This window comes from Physeter macrocephalus, chromosome 8 (genome assembly GCF_002837175.3).
Source record: "Physeter macrocephalus isolate SW-GA chromosome 8, ASM283717v5, whole genome shotgun sequence".
Taxonomy (NCBI): Eukaryota; Metazoa; Chordata; class Mammalia; order Artiodactyla; family Physeteridae; genus Physeter; species Physeter macrocephalus.
This window is the reverse complement of record NC_041221.1, coordinates 23,606,111-23,624,174: the sequence shown is the minus strand read 5'-3', so window position 1 is coordinate 23,624,174 and position 18,064 is coordinate 23,606,111. Positions and strand designations below refer to the sequence as shown.

Below are 18,064 nucleotides of genomic sequence, written 5' to 3'. Positions count from 1 at the left end.
CTACAATGAGATATCATCTCACACCTGTCAGAATGGCCATCATCAAAAAATCTAGAACCAATAAATGCTGGAGAGGGTGTGGAGAAAAGGGAACACTCTTGCACTGCTGGTGGGAATGTAAATTGATACAGCCACTAAATGTCCATTATTCTTCATACCTTTGGGGATATGAACGTTCTGAAATGATTTCAGTGCATTTGCTGGATTTAAGCCAAAAAACAAGGGCATAGTTTCACTGTTAAATCAAAACACGATTTGCTTGGCCCAGGTTGCTGTATCCCATGTAAAACAGCAGCATTAGAGTCTGGGCACATAAAATAACTGAAGACATGGAGAACCCAGAACTGACACAGCCCAGCACGCATATTGGATTGGCTTGTATGGGTTTGTACTAATCTGATTGTCCTTACTGTGTTAAAGGAGAACATCTTTATGTTTCTCTCTACTGAATTGGAGAGCAAGCATCCTTTGTCGCTGGAAAGTTCCAAAAGACTTCTTCTATCTGTCTTTTTTTTTAGGAAAATATTTTTTTCTGAGTGATTTACCCCATTGCCATTTCAGTAACAGTTCATTGTGAATTTCACAGTCTGCCGTCTTTCCAGGGATAAAAACCGTCTTCTCCTTCATGCTCTTGCATGAGACCTTTGTCTGCCTTAGCTCAACTTCGTTCTGAGAAGGTTTTGGTGTCAGTTGTGAGTTTAATCTGTGGCAGGCATTTCTTTCTTCCTATATAATGACCAAAGGGCTGATTTAAGAACCCAAGCCCGTCCTGTTTGCTTTAACAGAAGTAGCAACAGTAGTTAAGGAATTTTTTGAGTTAAATCTTGATCTTAGAATTAAATCTTGAATTTCGAGCCCAAGTTGAATCTTGAATATCTTTTGTGTGGGCAAGCTACTGCTTACAGGGTAGTCCTGTTGAGTGTGTTGTTCCGAATAAGTAGGAATTGAGAGACCAGATTTTTCAAAAAGCCTCAGACGGCCTTCTCTTTCTGGGTAATGATATTCTAGTCTACCAAGGCCGGATCAATTTAGCTGTCAAAATGAAAGCTGAGAGGCCAACTGCCCATGCAAATTAACCACTTGTGCAAGAGCTTCAAAACTGCCTGCGTGAAAAGTGAGGCTGTCCTTTGAAAACTAGGCACATGGCGGCAGGAGGAAGAAAGTAGTAGTCACCGTTCGGAGACGTTGGTGTCCTTAGAGAGCTGATCTTAGAGGTTGCTCATTTTGAGCAGTCGCCTAGTTTTAGGCAACCTGTTTGCTTGAATCAAGTTGTCATTTTTTTGCTCTTTCTTTCTGTCTGTTCCCATGCCTCCTGGCAGCTCAGAACGTATCTTACTGTCTGGTGTGGGAGCAGAGGAATAGAACGTTTTTTACACAAGCTGTGTGTCAGTTACTGAGGCAATATATTTGTTCCAGGGTCAGCAAGTCCTACCAGCTTTAAATACTCACCAAAGGATGAGCTACAGGAAGACGAAATGGAAAACAATTGGGTTTCTTTCTTCCCATATGTTGTTAGGATTAGTCAATGCTTTGAGAGATGAAATCCCCAATTTCTGCCTTCCCTTTTCTGTAGTTCTCAGCCGTGTCTAATATTTCTAAACCATCCCATTTCACAGTGACGACTGTCTGATGGAGAGAGGGGTCTCGGCGCAGATCTGTGTGGGAAGGCTCCAAGCAGGAAGGGTATGTCTTTTCCTTGTGCATCTTGCTCTTTGGATACGACTGTCAGAAGTGTGGCCTCTGTTCAGGGAAGTAGGGTTTACCTCTGCTGGTCTCGGAGCCAGATGACTGTGTCATGGAAGGACCCAGATGTGAGGTCCTGTGTCCTCACGTGAGGTCACACTGTCCTTGAAGCCTCGGCCATTGCTAGGGCTGGTCTCCAGGGATTCCTACTCTGGCCCTAAGACAGCCAGAGATTTAAAGAAGGGACATGGTGACATTTGGTACTTGTCTTTTCTAAAGGTAGGTGAGATAATTATCAAAGAGATTTTTTACTAAGTGGTCTTGATCCATATGTGGCATTATTTGTATAGAAAGGAATTAGCTGGTTATTAAAGAGATGATTTCTAATTTGGGGAAAGCCAAAGGGTGAATTCCTTGAGGACAGGACTCTTACACGCAATGATGGCGTTATGTATGCCATTCTTTGACACATCCTCAACCCAACTGTGACGCGGGAAACTGTCTGACTGGCCGTGTATACTGATGTGGAAAGTAAGGCAAAACATCCATTTTGCTTTTTCAGATACACTATTGTTGTGTAGTTACAACTCTAAAGATTTTAAATGGTTTTTTTTCCCCCCATACGTTTGTTGTATCATGCATGTTTGTGTAAGATCTCTAACCTACTAAAGCCACAGCTGTTTGCACTGATGTTTTCCCTATGGAACGCTACCTGATTCAGACACTGTTTGTAAACAATTTGACTGGGGTGCAGCACAGATTCCATAACACTGGCCGGTGCAGGCAAACCTCGAGGTGAAGGAACACCTTTCCAAAAAGAAAAATATCCTAAGAGTTGGGCCACCTCATCACTTTTCTAACGCTGCTTTCAGCGTTTATACATCATAATGTAAAATAATGTTCAAAGTTTGGATGGGGATATTGAACAAACAACAGACCTGTCTTTTTTTTTTTTTTTTTTTTGCGGTACGCGGGCCTCTCACTGCTGTGGCCTCTCCCGTTGCGGAGCACAGGCTCCGGACGCACAGGCTCAGCGGCCATGGCTCACGGGCCCAGCCGCTCCGCGGCACGTGGGATCCTCCCGGACCGGGGCGCGAACCCGCGTCCCCTGCATCGGCAGGCGGACTCTCAACCACTGCACCACCAGGGAAGCCCCAGACCTGTCTTAAAAACAAAACACCTTTCAGAATGTGAATCCTGACACCATCTTAAGTGTAAAGCGGTTGGCCGTCTTATATCTGGGGAGATCTGGCCCCGTGGACCAGCCCCTGACACCAGCTACCATCTGCCCGGAGGGGAGGGGCAGGTGGCCGCTCCCCAGAGCACGCTCAGAACAGCCATGTACAGACCGCTGCCTTTACCAGATGCTTTGTTCATCACGTCAAGCTTTCTGTGCATTTGGCTTTTCGTCTTCAGTCTTCACATTGTTTTCTTGAAGGCTGGGATTTTTTGCTTAGGAACTTAGGAGCAGAGGCTCTGCCCTCGTCCCTCTTGCCTGGAGCCCAGCCTGCCCGCGATCACTTATGTCCTTAGAAGTCTGCACCTTTCAGAGCACCCCAGTGTCTCTGCAGGCTGCTGCTTGTGTATTTACTTCTCTTTCCCCTCCTTGCTTTTCTAAGTGTCCTTCTTTCCTCTTTCCCTCTTCTCCATCTCCTCTCTACCATTTTTGCTTTCCTGCCCCTTTCCCTGTTCCTGTTGCTGGCACTTTTCTCTTTCTGGATGCCTGGGGGTTTCTGATGACCCTCCCAGCCCACAGGAGCCTGCCTTACTTTCAGGCAGCGCCTTTCTTTACCCTCAGTGTCTGCTGTTGATTTCTCCAAGCACCATCCAGCGAGGCACACGTGTATGAAAGGGAACGGCAGAGCCTCTCAGAGGTGACCTCACGCAGGACCGCGAAGTCAGGGACAGTGTCAGGAAGGGGAGCGGCGTGGCGTGTACAGAGACAGTCAACCCATTTTCTTCAACTCCTTGTGCACCTCGGAGTGGTGTTGGACGAGGGAGGGAACCACAATATCCTTTACTTATTTCGTATCTTCATTCCTAGTGAGAAGATTCTGATTCTCAGAGTTTTGTTATTGTCTTAATTTCAAAGACATTCATTCCTCATGGGTCCACACTCAGTTTCTAGACTGCTGTTCCTATACAACGAATGTTTTGCAAAAATGGGCTATGATTTATAGTCTTTTAAAAGAATATTTTAAAATTTAAAGTTCTCTTGTGGCAGCTTCTCGCCCGTGGTTCCTCCCATTCTTGTCTATTCTCTTCAGAGCTGCCATATTGATTCTCCTAAACACCACTCTCATCCTGGCATTTCACTGAGGCTTCCATGACACCCCCTTCCTTTGGACGAAGTCTCCTCTCTTTTTCATGTTAACGTGCCCTAATTGTCTGCTTTTCTAGTCTATTAGCTCCTTGGAGCTGCTCCTTTGAGCCTTCTTACAACTTAGCTGTGCATGGGAGTGGCCTTTCGGATAGACTGGCCTTGCGTGCTCCGCAGCTGGTCCACACTTTCCTGTTCCTGATGGCAGCTTTTTTTCCGTGGTGAGCGTCTAATCGGGACTCATGAGGCAGAGGAAGCAGGAATTGTTTCTACTAAAGTTGATATTACGTAAAAGAGAAAATAGTAAGGGTAATATGGAATCTAGTCAAATGGGGACGTTTATATATATTAATAAAACATAAGCAGTTTCTTATTTAATGGGGAGTTAAATATCCACTTTAAAATAGTCCAGCCTCAGTCTGAGAATGACCCTCTGGGGCTTTGTAGCTTCTTAACCTTTTGAAGTTTCCCTCAGTTTTCTGGAAAATATGTCAGTGATTTACGATTTATACATCAGCTAATTTATGACCTCACTGGGGGAGGATGGGAGAGCTCAGCTTCCAGACCTGAAGGGGCCAATATCTGTGACTTCAGCTTAGCCTATTTCAAGGTCACTGCTTTGTTGCTGTGGTTTCCGCTCCTGACCCTACACTGCTTATAACACATGGGTGTCATGTTGAATGGTATATATTCCTTTAGAGGGTGGCATGCCTACCCAGGCAAGGGTTTACCCTCCATAGTAGAAGGTCCTGATGCTGTTGGCTTGCCTGTCATGGGCCAGGGTGGTAAATTACGCTTTTTACAAACTTTGATGTAACTACAGGCATAGTTACAGCCTTTCAGGGTGTTATGTCCCTGGATCCTGCTGCTGGAACTAGTTTCTGGTTTAGATTTCAGATTCTAAAGGGAGTCCTGTTGTTCCTCAAGCTGTGTGAACTCTCTATGGGCATTCTGTGCCTTGAGTGTTGCCTTTTCAGAAGGAAGGGACTCTCTTTCGAAGTCTGAAGTTTGGGCCTGGAGTGTCCGGCTGTCCAGGTTGCAGGCTGTCCCTGCCTGGATTCAGCAGGGATGTTCTCTTCCTGTGGTATTTGTCGTGGGGTTGTGTCAATGCTTCTGGATTCTTCCATTGTGTTTTTTGGCCTCTGTGTCCTTTGCCATTTAAGAGGCTGGCCATTCTCTGTAGGCGTGACTCTTGGATGTCCTAGCTGAGAGGCCACATCAGCTAATTTATGATCTCACTGAGGGAGGATGGGAGCAGTTAGCCTCCAGACCTAATTAGCAGCCCTGTTTTAAATTTAATCCTGACACATGGGAGTCTGTAGGAATTGCTGGGTATTTGTCGCAGTAACCAGTGGACCTGTCCAACTTTATTAGTTAAATTTTGATTGAGATAAACAAATACAAAGAAATTTTAGTACTAATTGTAAAATAGATTTCAGGGCTCAAGAGAGGAAGTTGTTGTATTCAAGCATGCTGTTTAATAAAGAAGCCCCAACTAACATATTTGTTGCCACACCCAAAGGAGATATTATTGGTGTTGTGAGAAAGGAATTGGCTGCTCCTAGGAATTTTTCCTGGGCTGAGTATGCCTTCTTACCTTGGGGAGAGCTCCCTTACTCCTCTTTTGGCCTCAAGGATTTGCATCTGCACCTCCTCCTTTCCGAAGTATGAAGTCAGAGACTTTCAGAGACTCAGCTGGGACCTCACAGGGATCGGTGGTGCTGCAGTGCTTGAGTGCGCCTGGGCTGTGGGCGCCTTCCCGGGCGGTTCTGAATAAGTTCTGAGTGTGTTGGGTCACCCACTTGCTTCCCATGAACTTACCAAAGGCACCTCATGGAGGCCAGGAGCCTCATAGAGAGACATTGTCACCCAGCCACTGCCCTCTCACCTCTGAACCTCAGGACTTTCAAATGGCATTTCAGCAGATAGAAAATCTTATAAATTTCCAGATGTTGTAATTCCGTTGATCTTCTGCAGGCAGATGTCCTTTAGATAATTACTAAGTAGACAGTGTAGGAATCATTGCACAGAGGGTTAGCCAGAATGTTCCAGAATGTTCTGGGAACTTCTTCTCCCCCTTTTGTCATCATCATCCTCAGCTGCTACTCAAGTGTTTGTGTTGGGATAGGCAACATCAGTGTGTTTGAGGTTTATGGCAGCCAGAAACTGCGGACTGAGGAGAGTAGAAAGACACCACATGAACTAGGACAACAGAAAAAGCATGAGCCCCCAAATTGTAGTATATGAAGTGACAGGCATCGTTAAATAGTAATGGAAAAACTTCTTTTTTGGATATGAAATGGAAAGTAACCCATTTCTTCAATTTCTGGCATACATGGCTCTAGGGAGGCTGGTGCTTTGTGGTAGTTTTTCATCACATTCTGATATCAAGTTTTCAGGATTTTTATGTGTTAAATTGAATGAGCAGATTGGATAACTTTACTTGGTTTTAGTAAAGTGAATTATTTTTATGGGTTACAATTCCCTTTTAAAATAAAGTTATCATATTGTACATCAAATAAATTAATATGTAAATAAAAATACAAGCTCAAAATCTAGTATAGTTTATTCTATACCTTCTGCCTTTTATCTCCTATTTTTGAAATGCATTACTTAAGGTACTGTGTATTCCCAAAAACAGAATGAAAGAGCCATCATAAAATGGGTAGATTCACACAACCTGTCTGAATTTGATGTTCAAACTGCTAAAAGTAATTCAAACAGGTGTGAAATGATGGTCCTTTTATTAGTTTCATGAGATTTGTTCTCATATATTAACAACATTTGAATTTTTATTTCTTCTTTTCTGAAGAAAGAAGTCCATTGGTGCATGGGATACGAGGCTAGGGCTGTCACATTTGTGATTTCCAAGTTGTTCTGTGCTAAGCCTTACAGTGCCAAAGCAGCTGGTTGTGCAGGGCATTCATGGAACTTTCCAGAATCGATAAAAAATGACCATGGCCTCTTTTAAAATGGGTTAATAGAATCTCTGTTTTTTTTCTTTTATTTTTTGAAGCACTGGTGTGTGAGAGTTGGGCTGCACTGCCTGAGTGACTGTGGATCCTTTGTGTGATACATGATCAAGGAAACGCTCCATCCCTTCCCTCCTTGGTAAGTCCGACACTCAAATGGGAAATGAAGAAGCCAACAGTTTTATAGATTGAGGTACTGTGATGGTTGATGAGTATCACTTATATCTGCTGTTAAAAATGGCAGTGAATGAATGAGCGGGCTTCCAGAAAGAAAGTGAAAGCACAGAGAAGTTAAGTAATCAGCTCAAGATCTCACAAGCGGTCACAGGCAGAGCTGTGATGTGAACCCATGTTCTAAGCCCTAACCCAGTACTACCTCTTAGCACTAAGAATGGCTCCTGAGAATAAGGACAGACACACTTTTATTCTGTACTGGAAATACTCAGGTCCTTAAAGAAAAGCTCACTATAAATAGTAAGAAAACAGTTTTTCAAACAACAGTCTATATCAGGAGATGGTAAACTTTTTCTGAAAACGGTGAGGTAGTAAACATTTTAGGATTTGCTGGCCATATCATCTCTGTTACACCAACTCAGCTCTGTGTTGTAGCCTAAAGCAGCCACAGATGATATATGTAAATGAGCAAACGTAGCTGTGTTCCAGTAGAACTTATTTACAAAGACTGTTGTCAAGCTGAAGCTGGATTTGGCCCACAGGCTGTAGTTCATTGAGCCCTGATGTACATGCAGTGCTCAAAGATCCCAGTGTAGAGAGTGAGAGTGTTTTAGTGGCCAGTAGGTATGAGTCCTTTAACAAAATTTAGCTTGGATGCTCAGAATTTAATCATAACCCACTTTTAATGAAGTCTACTGCAGCTGCAAAAGCCTACTCCTTGGAGTGAGTGCATTTGGTGTTCCAATGCTTTCCATGGTCGGCGTGCCCCGAGTATATTAGTCTAAGTCCAAGCACCTAGACTATAGCTCTGCTCAAAACAGGGCCTGATCAAGAACATTTTGGTAATCCAGAATGTATAGCTCATTTACAAAATAAGTTCAGATAGCATTTCCTATTTTGGTCTCCATATAATTTCTAAATGTGACATTTTTATTTTGTAGCCTTATACATGCTGCTACTTATACATATTAGGGCAAATATACAATTATCTTGGGCTGTCTTATAATTATGTTTCACAGAAGTGTTCTGGTATCAGATCTTCATCTTTTATTCTGAGCAAAAGCAGCTGTTTACAAGAGTCAGGTTTGAACAAGATTGACATACTTAAATCATGGGATAACATGGCCATCCATACCCATGGCCACACACATCAGATGAAGTGGGTTTGTTTTACTTTTTCTTACAAAAGGATACTTCTGACACCTCAAGGCTTGTTTGACTCTCTACCTCACTGCTTATCATCTAGCAAGACTGGTAAAGCAAAGCCAGTTAATTTGTGTTTCTTGAAGGAGTTTAAGCAGGGACCTGTCCTATTTGTTCGTTCATTCTTTCATAGGAATAAGTAATTGTAGGAAGCCCACGAGCCTGATGTAGGATCACTTTTGAAGATGCGCCTTTTTCCAGAGCCACTTGTTCCTTGGTACTTGTTCCACAAGTAACGGAAAAGTGTTCTTCACTTTAATGGCAATGATATAAAAAGTAAAAGTCAGATTATAAAAGTATTGGAAAGCTGTGTATGGTACCTTATTAACTGGAAAAAGCAGGTTGCAGAATAATATATTCAATATAATCCCATTCATCTTAAACACACACACACACACACACACACACACCCCATCTCTGCACACAAGTGCCTGTGTGTTACAAAGTCTGCAAACACATACATCAGTACATACCAAACTCTCTGTAGATTATCTCTGGGGTTGAGGGTGTTTGCCCTTTATGAGCCATATATTCACTATGTAAAATTTTCTCAGGAATGTTGTATTTTTGCAGTTTAAAAATGTGAAAAAAGGATTAAAAGAGTGAATGCTAATTATGGAAATTATGTAAAAGAAGGGGAAAATTCACCCATAATGCCTTCACCAAAGACAGTCACTGTTGTCAGTTAATGTAGTCTTTCGTGAGTGTTTTACAGAGTTGAAATAACACTAGACATAAAATTTTGCCTATATTATTGAAAATTGTTAATAAATCTCATTTTAACGCATCATAATATTCTATCATGTAAAGACACTATAATGTAATTTACTGCTTTCTCTTTGCTGGAGGTATATATTATTTTCAGTTAACAAAAATCATAGACAATGTGAAAGGGTCATGACAAGGGGAGTGTAGCAGACACCTGGATTCCACTGCTGCTTTCTGATTTTTTACACCTCACACTATCACTGCCTTATGAAGAATAGAAATTTTGGGGCATAAAGTAGATGCTTCATAATATCAGCTATTATTATAAAGCTTTTTTTAAAATTGAAGGTTAATTCATCAAGTCAGAATAGCTGTAGTTGCTTTGCTATTTCAGAGCCAGTGAGTTTTAATCAGATTGCCAGTCAGTGTTGCAGAAGTGTCCTGTACATTTACACTTCACCAATAATATGTGAGAGAGTTTGTTTTGCTAAAGCCTTACTATCATTATCATCATTAATTTTTTAATCAATTTAATAGTGTTGCTTCCTTTTATACGTTCTTTTGTTTAGTCATTATGGTACTTGGTAGATTTGTAAAAATTTTTTGTGATAATTAGCCATTTTTTGAGAAGGGGGAGAGGGAGAGAGAGAGAAAGTAGAAGGAAGAAAGGGAACTTAATGTGTGAAAGAATTGTTAGTCCTTATTTTATACCCGTTTAGTTCTTGAGATTCAGCATTTTCTTACAGATATTAACAGAATTTATTTTTAAGAATATTAACCCTTTGTTGTCATTTCCTTCCCACTCTATTTGCTTGTTAACTTTATCCTTTTAAGCTTAAAGAAGTTTATTTTAGTGTTGGCAAATAGGTCCTTCATAATTGTTTCACCAGTGCTTAGAAATTTAATAAAAATTTTCCTTTACTTTCTTCTGATGTTATTAAAAATATTCAACTCTTTCATTCAGGGAAGAGTTCAGTTATTTAAGAATAGCTATCATTTTTTGTAATTCTTCTCATAGTTTTATTCTGCCTCTCTTTTAACTCTGTGACAAAAGTTATCTGACAATGTTAATCTAAGGAATATGTTCAGACAATCAAAATATTTGTAGGAATGAGAGATCTCAACGACACATGGCTTCATCCTACAAATAGAGACCAAGTTTACACCCAGACAACTGAAATTCTTTCATTCTTTTACTTTCCTCTTTTGGTTAGGGAATGGTTAACTTTTGCATTTTACCTATTTTTTAACAACTGTATTTCACATTTTTTATTTAATAGAACTTAACTCATTATGTTGAGCAGTATTAAGTCATATCTCAGTGTTTTTCCTCTTGTTTCATTTCTGTTCCTCACTTTTGGTGTTTGCATTAAACGTTCTGTGGTGCATCTGAAAGACCAAGGCAACACTCGTTGAATCTCATGTGTATTGGTTGATGTCTTCACTTGTTGACTTTAAAGCACTTACCTAAGGTTAATTTCATTATTAATTTTCATGTGCCTACCATAATGGTTTCATAATTTATAAGTTCCAAAAGATAGAGAATTAGCTAGATTTCTCTTTCTGAGATGGACGTGAACCTGGAAAGATTGAACCCCAACTCAAGTCTCCATCTTTCCTTAATTTTCTAGATTTGTTGGCTGTAAAATTCTGAGTTTTGCTGTCATTGTTTCAGGTGGTGCCGCTGTGCTGATAGGAATTCTGTTTTGTGGTGTTTGCAGTGCAATTCTCTGTATATTATTGACACAAGGTACAGCTCTTGCTTAAACACACTGAGTGGTTGTATTTAGGGATCAAGATTTAGCCTGTCATTCTCAATAAAGTCTGGAATACTAAAGCTGTGGTCTCCACATCTTATATAAAAAGTAAAAGTCAGATTATAAAAGTATTGGAAAGCTGTGTATGGTACCTTATTAACTGGAAAAAGCAGGTTGCAGAATAATATATTCAATATAATCCCATTCATCTTAAACACACACACACACACACACACACACACCCCATCTCTGCACACAAGTGCCTGTGTGTTACAAAGTCTGCAAACACATACATCAGTACATACCAAACTCTCTGTAGATTATCTCTGGGGTTGAGGGTGTTTGCCCTTTATGAGCCATATATTCACTATGTAAAATTTTCTCAGGAATGTTGTATTTTTGCAGTTTAAAAATGTGAAAAAAGGATTAAAAGAGTGAATGCTAATTATGGAAATTATGTAAAAGAAGGGGAAAATTCACCCATAATGCCTTCACCAAAGACAGTCACTGTTGTCAGTTAATGTAGTCTTTCGTGAGTGTTTTACAGAGTTGAAATAACACTAGACATAAAATTTTGCCTATATTATCTTATTGAAAATTGTTAATAAATCTCATTTTAACGCATCATAATATTCTATCATGTAAAGACACTATAATGTAATTTACTGCTTTCTCTTTGCTGGAGGTATATATTATTTTCAGTTAACAAAAATCATAGACAATGTGAAAGGGTCATGACAAGGGGAGTGTAGCAGACACCTGGATTCCACTGCTGCTTTCTGATTTTTTACACCTCACACTATCACTACCTTATGAAGAATAGAAATTTTGGGGCATAAAGTAGATGCTTCATAATATCAGCTATTATTATAAAGCTTTTTTTAAAATTGAAGGTTAATTCATCAAGTCAGAATAGCTGTAGTTGCTTTGCTATTTCAGAGCCAGTGAGTTTTAATCAGATTGCCAGTCAGTGTTGCAGAAGTGTCCTGTACATTTACACTTCACCAATAATATGTGAGAGAGTTTGTTTTGCTAAAGCCTTACTATCATTATCATCATTAATTTTTTAATCAATTTAATAGTGTTGCTTCCTTTTATACGTTCTTTTGTTTAGTCATTATGGTACTTGGTAGATTTGTAAAAATTTTTTGTGATAATTAGCCATTTTTTGAGAAGGGGGAGAGGGAGAGAGAGAGAAAGTAGAAGGAAGAAAGGGAACTTAATGTGTGAAAGAATTGTTAGTCCTTATTTTATACCCGTTTAGTTCTTGAGATTCAGCATTTTCTTACAGATATTAACAGAATTTATTTTTAAGAATATTAACCCTTTGTTGTCATTTCCTTCCCACTCTATTTGCTTGTTAACTTTATCCTTTTAAGCTTAAAGAAGTTTATTTTAGTGTTGGCAAATAGGTCCTTCATAATTGTTTCACCAGTGCTTAGAAATTTAATAAAAATTTTCCTTTACTTTCTTCTGATGTTATTAAAAATATTCAACTCTTTCATTCAGGGAAGAGTTCAGTTATTTAAGAATAGCTATCATTTTTTGTAATTCTTCTCATAGTTTTATTCTGCCTCTCTTTTAACTCTGTGACAAAAGTTATCTGACAATGTTAATCTAAGGAATATGTTCAGACAATCAAAATATTTGTAGGAATGAGAGATCTCAACGACACATGGCTTCATCCTACAAATAGAGACCAAGTTTACACCCAGACAACTGAAATTCTTTCATTCTTTTACTTTCCTCTTTTGGTTAGGGAATGGTTAACTTTTGCATTTTACCTATTTTTTAACAACTGTATTTCACATTTTTTATTTAATAGAACTTAACTCATTATGTTGAGCAGTATTAAGTCATATCTCAGTGTTTTTCCTCTTGTTTCATTTCTGTTCCTAACTTTTGGTGTTTGCATTAAACGTTCTGTGGTGCATCTGAAAGACCAAGGCAACACTCGTTGAATCTCATGTGTATTGGTTGATGTCTTCACTTGTTGACTTTAAAGCACTTACCTAAGGTTAATTTCATTATTAATTTTCATGTGCCTACCATAATGGTTTCATAATTTATAAGTTCCAAAAGATAGAGAATTAGCTAGATTTCTCTTTCTGAGATGGACGTGAACCTGGAAAGATTGAACCCCAACTCAAGTCTCCATCTTTCCTTAATTTTCTAGATTTGTTGGCTGTAAAATTCTGAGTTTTGCTGTCATTGTTTCAGGTGGTGCCGCTGTGCTGATAGGAATTCTGTTTTGTGGTGTTTGCAGTGCAATTCTCTGTATATTATTGACACAAGGTACAGCTCTTGCTTAAACACACTGAGTGGTTGTATTTAGGGATCAAGATTTAGCCTGTCATTCTCAATAAAGTCTGGAATACTAAAGCTGTGGTCTCCACATCTTATTATTCTTGTCCTATTGTCTAGTCAGCCGGATGGAAAATCTCCATGAGGTGATCTGGAAAGGCCCCATGCAGATCTGATCTGTTTTGTCGTGTGCATCTCACTCCACATTAGCCAAGTCCACGGACAGAATTGTCTGCTTCCATTATCCACGTGAGAAGGCATCGGAGTTCCCGTTACGGAGCTGGGGAAACCTTGCTTTCTCTCCTGTTCTCTTCCCTGTTGGGATTTTGGCCTTTTTAATTTGCTTGTTTAGGTGAGTAACTGCCAAGTGTGTTATTGTCCCGGCTTTGTGACTACTATAAATATTTGTGAGTGACAGATGTGCGGTGAAGTTCAGAATCCATTTTCTTTCCTTCATTTTGTGTTTAAGTCGGGCTGGGAATGGCATATGTGTACTGTCCATTCTCAGACACCGATTTGAGGGGCAGAGGTGTGTGGGGTTAATTGCTTAGATTTGAAGCTTTACGTGTGTGTGTGAGGATGCTGCCTCCTTGATTAAACTGTGCGTGAGATCTTTTTTTGGCAGAAATCTCCAAAGGGCATACAAATGACCCCGCGTTTGGATTTTTGGATTTCAGGGGACTTGAGGTTTTCCTGCCTTGTGGTCTCCAGATCAGAGTATTGGAGAGGCTTCTATAGCTGCAGGGTTACAAACCTAATCAGTTCATGTTTTATCCACTGGGGCCTTTCATGAGGTTTTCATGTGTGTTTGTGTCTGTTTTAGCCTCCCAGGCCACAAAGGGAGCAGAGTCATTTTGTTTCGTTTGCTTTTGCGTAAAGCTTGGGCAGTAACCACTCTTGGTTAAACCAAAGCAGAAAAAGCAAAGGTTGGAAAGATGGTCAGGAGATTCCGGGAAGTAAATACCACCATATTCTCATATAACAGTGTCTAAAAATAGTGATCAGATCTTCCATTTCCAGCGTTGAGGAATTAGGTGGGTATATCTAAATTGTTTATCATTGCTCAGAATTTTGGGGGGCGATGGGGGGAGGTGACCGCCTTGCTCACAGCTTCACAGCCTTTGAGAGCTGTTCTTCCTCCTTCCATAGAAAGTCACCTCCTTGCTACAGTGATGGTGAGGCTCTTGCCCCAACTGGCCAGTCACACATCCCACCTGGTGGCCACTCTGAACACTTCTACTTGAGGCCAAGACTCCAGCTTGGACACCAAAATCCCATTCCTTCTCTTCTACTCAAAGACCCTTTCTTTCTTGCGTCATCAGGTTGTATTTGCTCCGCCCTGTTGGATCTTTCCAATAGGAATGCAAACATTAAACCCTTAAAGATAAATGAAGTATTGACTTGAATTTCCCCTCCAGCTATGACGCAATTCTCTTCTTCTCTGTACAGAAAAATTCCTTGAAAGCATTTGTTTATGTTTATTATCCTCAATTCCTGTGTGTCCACTTCCTCTTGAACCCACTTGGACCACACTGTCCTTCCATCAATCGTGCTATGTCACTACATCCAGTGGTCGACGTGCAGACAGCATCACACATGATAGTCAGTGTCAGTAGCGTGCGTACAGTATAATCCCTCCTTCTCAGCTCCGTGAAGCACTTGCTCCATCTGGCTTCAGGACACCACCATTCCCTGGTGTCACTCCCACATCTCTGGCCATTTACCTCAACTGCTCATCTCCCTTCCCTATTGGAGTCCGAAGGGTTCAGTGCCTGACTTCACCTCTTCCCCCGCCATCCTCGCCATTTGTATAAGCTCTGCCCTACCCATAATGTAGGCTCCATGAGGGCAGGGATTTTTGCCTCATTTGATCATTGCTCTATCTTCAGGCATAGCGAACGGCCTGAGACATAAAAGCTGTCAGGGTTTATTGGTTGGGTAGATGGATGGATGGATCTTTTGGGATTTTTCAAACTGGATAAGAAAAGCCCTATTTCTAATTTGGATACAGAACTGGAAGTACATGAGATTGTCTGCAAGAGGAAGGAATGGGATTATTCACCCTCTACCCCCAACCAGAGTTTAGTGTATTTGGTATAATTTTCCCCGTATTGTCCAGCAGGTGGGTACTTACTTGTTCACCCATTCTCAGTTCACATGTCACCTCCTCTATAGACCCTTATCTTCTCTCTCTCCATGACTAGATAAATTACATGGCACCTCCTTTGTGTCCCCACGTTCCTGGGCATGTCCCTACAATGGCATTTTAAAGTTGGATTCATTGTACTGTTCCTTGTAGACGTGCAGTCTTTCCTTTTCAGACCAGGAAGCCCTTGACTTGATCGTGTTCATCTTCCCAGTACTTAACGTACAATAAGCACTGAATATGTACGTGTTATTTAGGGAAGTGATTCCGGCCGAAATTTTGTACAACATGATTTACTCTAATGGTCCTTAAGAGTGTGATAAGAATGTGCTCCTCCAGCCTTCTGATTATGCTACGTTTGATTTAAGATGCTTATTTCATGATTTTGCAATAATTAAATAATTAGATTTGCAGTAGCCATTATGGACTGTCCCCATATTGTCCAGGTGAGGCCATTCATTCCACTCTTTTTCCAGAGTCTTTGCTGCTTTCTAGTGTAAGTGCAGATCATTTGCAGTACTTCTTAGAGAGGAAAGAGTGCACGGTCCTTCCGGAGTCTCTTTCTCCCTGATGGTTGTCTATGAGTCGGGAAGATAACCGGAAGAGAAGTTGACAGTAGTCTAGTATCACGTAGACCAAGACCAATGGCCCCCTCCACCACACAGTAGGATCAGATGTCTGCTTCTTCCTGGCATTTAACGTTTCTTAAATTGAGTGTTCAGACGCACTCTTAGTATTGCACTGGAATTTCATCTGTATCGTCTTCAAGGAGTAAGTATTATTAAATGTAAAAATAGCACAGAGTAGCATGACTCTCAGGTTATGGGGCTGACCAGGCTCAGAACTCTGAAGTCGTATTTCCTGTAAAGCAGTTCTCAGGGATGTGCATGTTCAAAGAACGGCACTGATGTGCCTTTACAGAGTCCCTGCTATGCTGGGAGCATAACTCTGAGTCAGTTGAATATGTATATCTATAGATAGGTAGAGAGGTAGGTAGATAGAGAGATAGATATAAACAGATACTGATATATTGATAGATATATAGGTTTGTAGATATAGGCACAGATAGCACTAGCTTTGAGCTCATGAAGGTCACTAAGGCAGGAATACAATCAATGAAATAAATGTCTAAAACAGTGTACTAAAGCCCAGCTTTGTGGCTTAATGATGAGTTTCTGCTAAAATAATTGATAGCTACTGAAGGATCCCCAGCTATGCAGCACCTTTTAAATAATCTTTCACTGACTTGGTGCTACAAGCACGTGCACATACACGCATACACACAAGGTTTTTCGTTGGATGCTCTGGACCGCTGGCCACCATTTGTATCACCCATCCCTGAACACATACACGTGTTCTGAGCTGAGCTGTGACCAGCAGGTAGGAAGCTTCCACAGGCCAGGCACACAGTAGGACCCAAAGAAGAAGGAACAACATCAGTGAAGCATTGAATGACCACATGTTTCCCATACAAATGCTCATTCTGAAATATCTTCGCTGAAGCAAGGATATTTTTAGTAGGCAAATCTAGTTCTTTTCTCCCAACTATGACTTTTCTCTTTTTTTTCTGGAATTCCTTCCTAACTCTATTTGATGTGTAGTTATATGCTAACTTGATCATTCCACTGCTGTATTTCCAGGAGCTGATAACATTTCTTTCGCAGCTTTCTATTTTATGTGCTGCTATGCTCTTCTAAGATTATTTCATAATCCAGATGTAATTAGGGTGGTGTCAAGGTCTTAGAAGTTTCTTCTGGGATCTCATAATAATAGCAATAATAAGAAAAGTGAATTATGATGGTCTAACTTTGTTCTGTGGTTATAATGTTAAGTGTCATGTATATTCTAACTTTGACTCGTATTTTCTGGTTCAAGTTTTGTCTGTATGGAAGAGCATTTACGAGGTCATTTTGTTTTCTTAAGCAAACCCTGACTGGTCAGAGATACCTACAGCTAACGTTTCTAACCACAGGTGCATGGTTTGTGAAGACTATTGACCTGGAGTAGGTTCTTCTTTTTCCGAATGCAGGCCAGTTCCCCGCGCGTAGACAGGGTGGAGTGTAAATATTCTATGTCGCCTCCACCTGCCTGCATGTTTGGGTCTGAAGGACTTGGACCACTTAAAAAGAGGAGGTCATCGAACAGCCCTTTGTAATGTGGAAATGATAACAGAAATTTGATAGAGGTTCTCCAGCATTTCATAATATGGAACAATCTATAAACCACTGGTACTAACTTAGCAGTAATTCATACCAGTGGCTCAAGTTATTTGAGCACACCCTACGTCCCGGGCACTGGTATAACTACTTTATTTATATCATTTCATCTTCTCAGCAACCATACACAGCAGGTTCTAATATTATCCACAGTTTAGAGATGAGTAAACCAAGGCATGGAGAGGTTAAGAAACTTGCTAAGGTAATTTACAGGTTACTCAGATGCCGACCGCGGTGAATAATATATAACTTTCGAGTCCCCAGTGTGTTTTACCCCCTTTATTTTATAATGCTCACCAAGGGAGCTCCCATGGCAGACTGCTACAGAGAGGAATTATAAAGCAATAGACCCACCTATCCTAAATGTTATTTAAAAGCAGCTATAGGTTTCTGCACATAGTATCTTGGTTTTATTTCACTGAGGCAGCAAGTATTTTGAGGGTTGGAACCCACTCTCACTGTGTAATTTCCTTGTAGAAAACACATGATTGGTGGTTAATCTTAAACAAAAATCCGTCATGGATAAAACATCTGTATAAACACATGGTGCCTCTGAAGCATCTCTTCCTGTGCACGGGGGG

At 40.5% G+C, this 18,064-nt stretch overlaps 1 protein-coding gene across 1 annotated transcript in view; it reads left to right on the top strand.

The window, feature by feature from the left end:
* Nucleotides 1–18,064, top strand: part of SEMA5A (semaphorin 5A) — a 429,431-nt gene that overhangs the window by 7,206 nt on the left and 404,161 nt on the right. The window contains exons 2-3 of the mRNA XM_024120827.2: nucleotides 1,617–1,683; nucleotides 7,020–7,114. The gene's annotated coding sequence lies outside the window, so the exon portion shown is untranslated. The remainder of the gene's footprint in view (nucleotides 1–1,616; nucleotides 1,684–7,019; nucleotides 7,115–18,064) is intronic.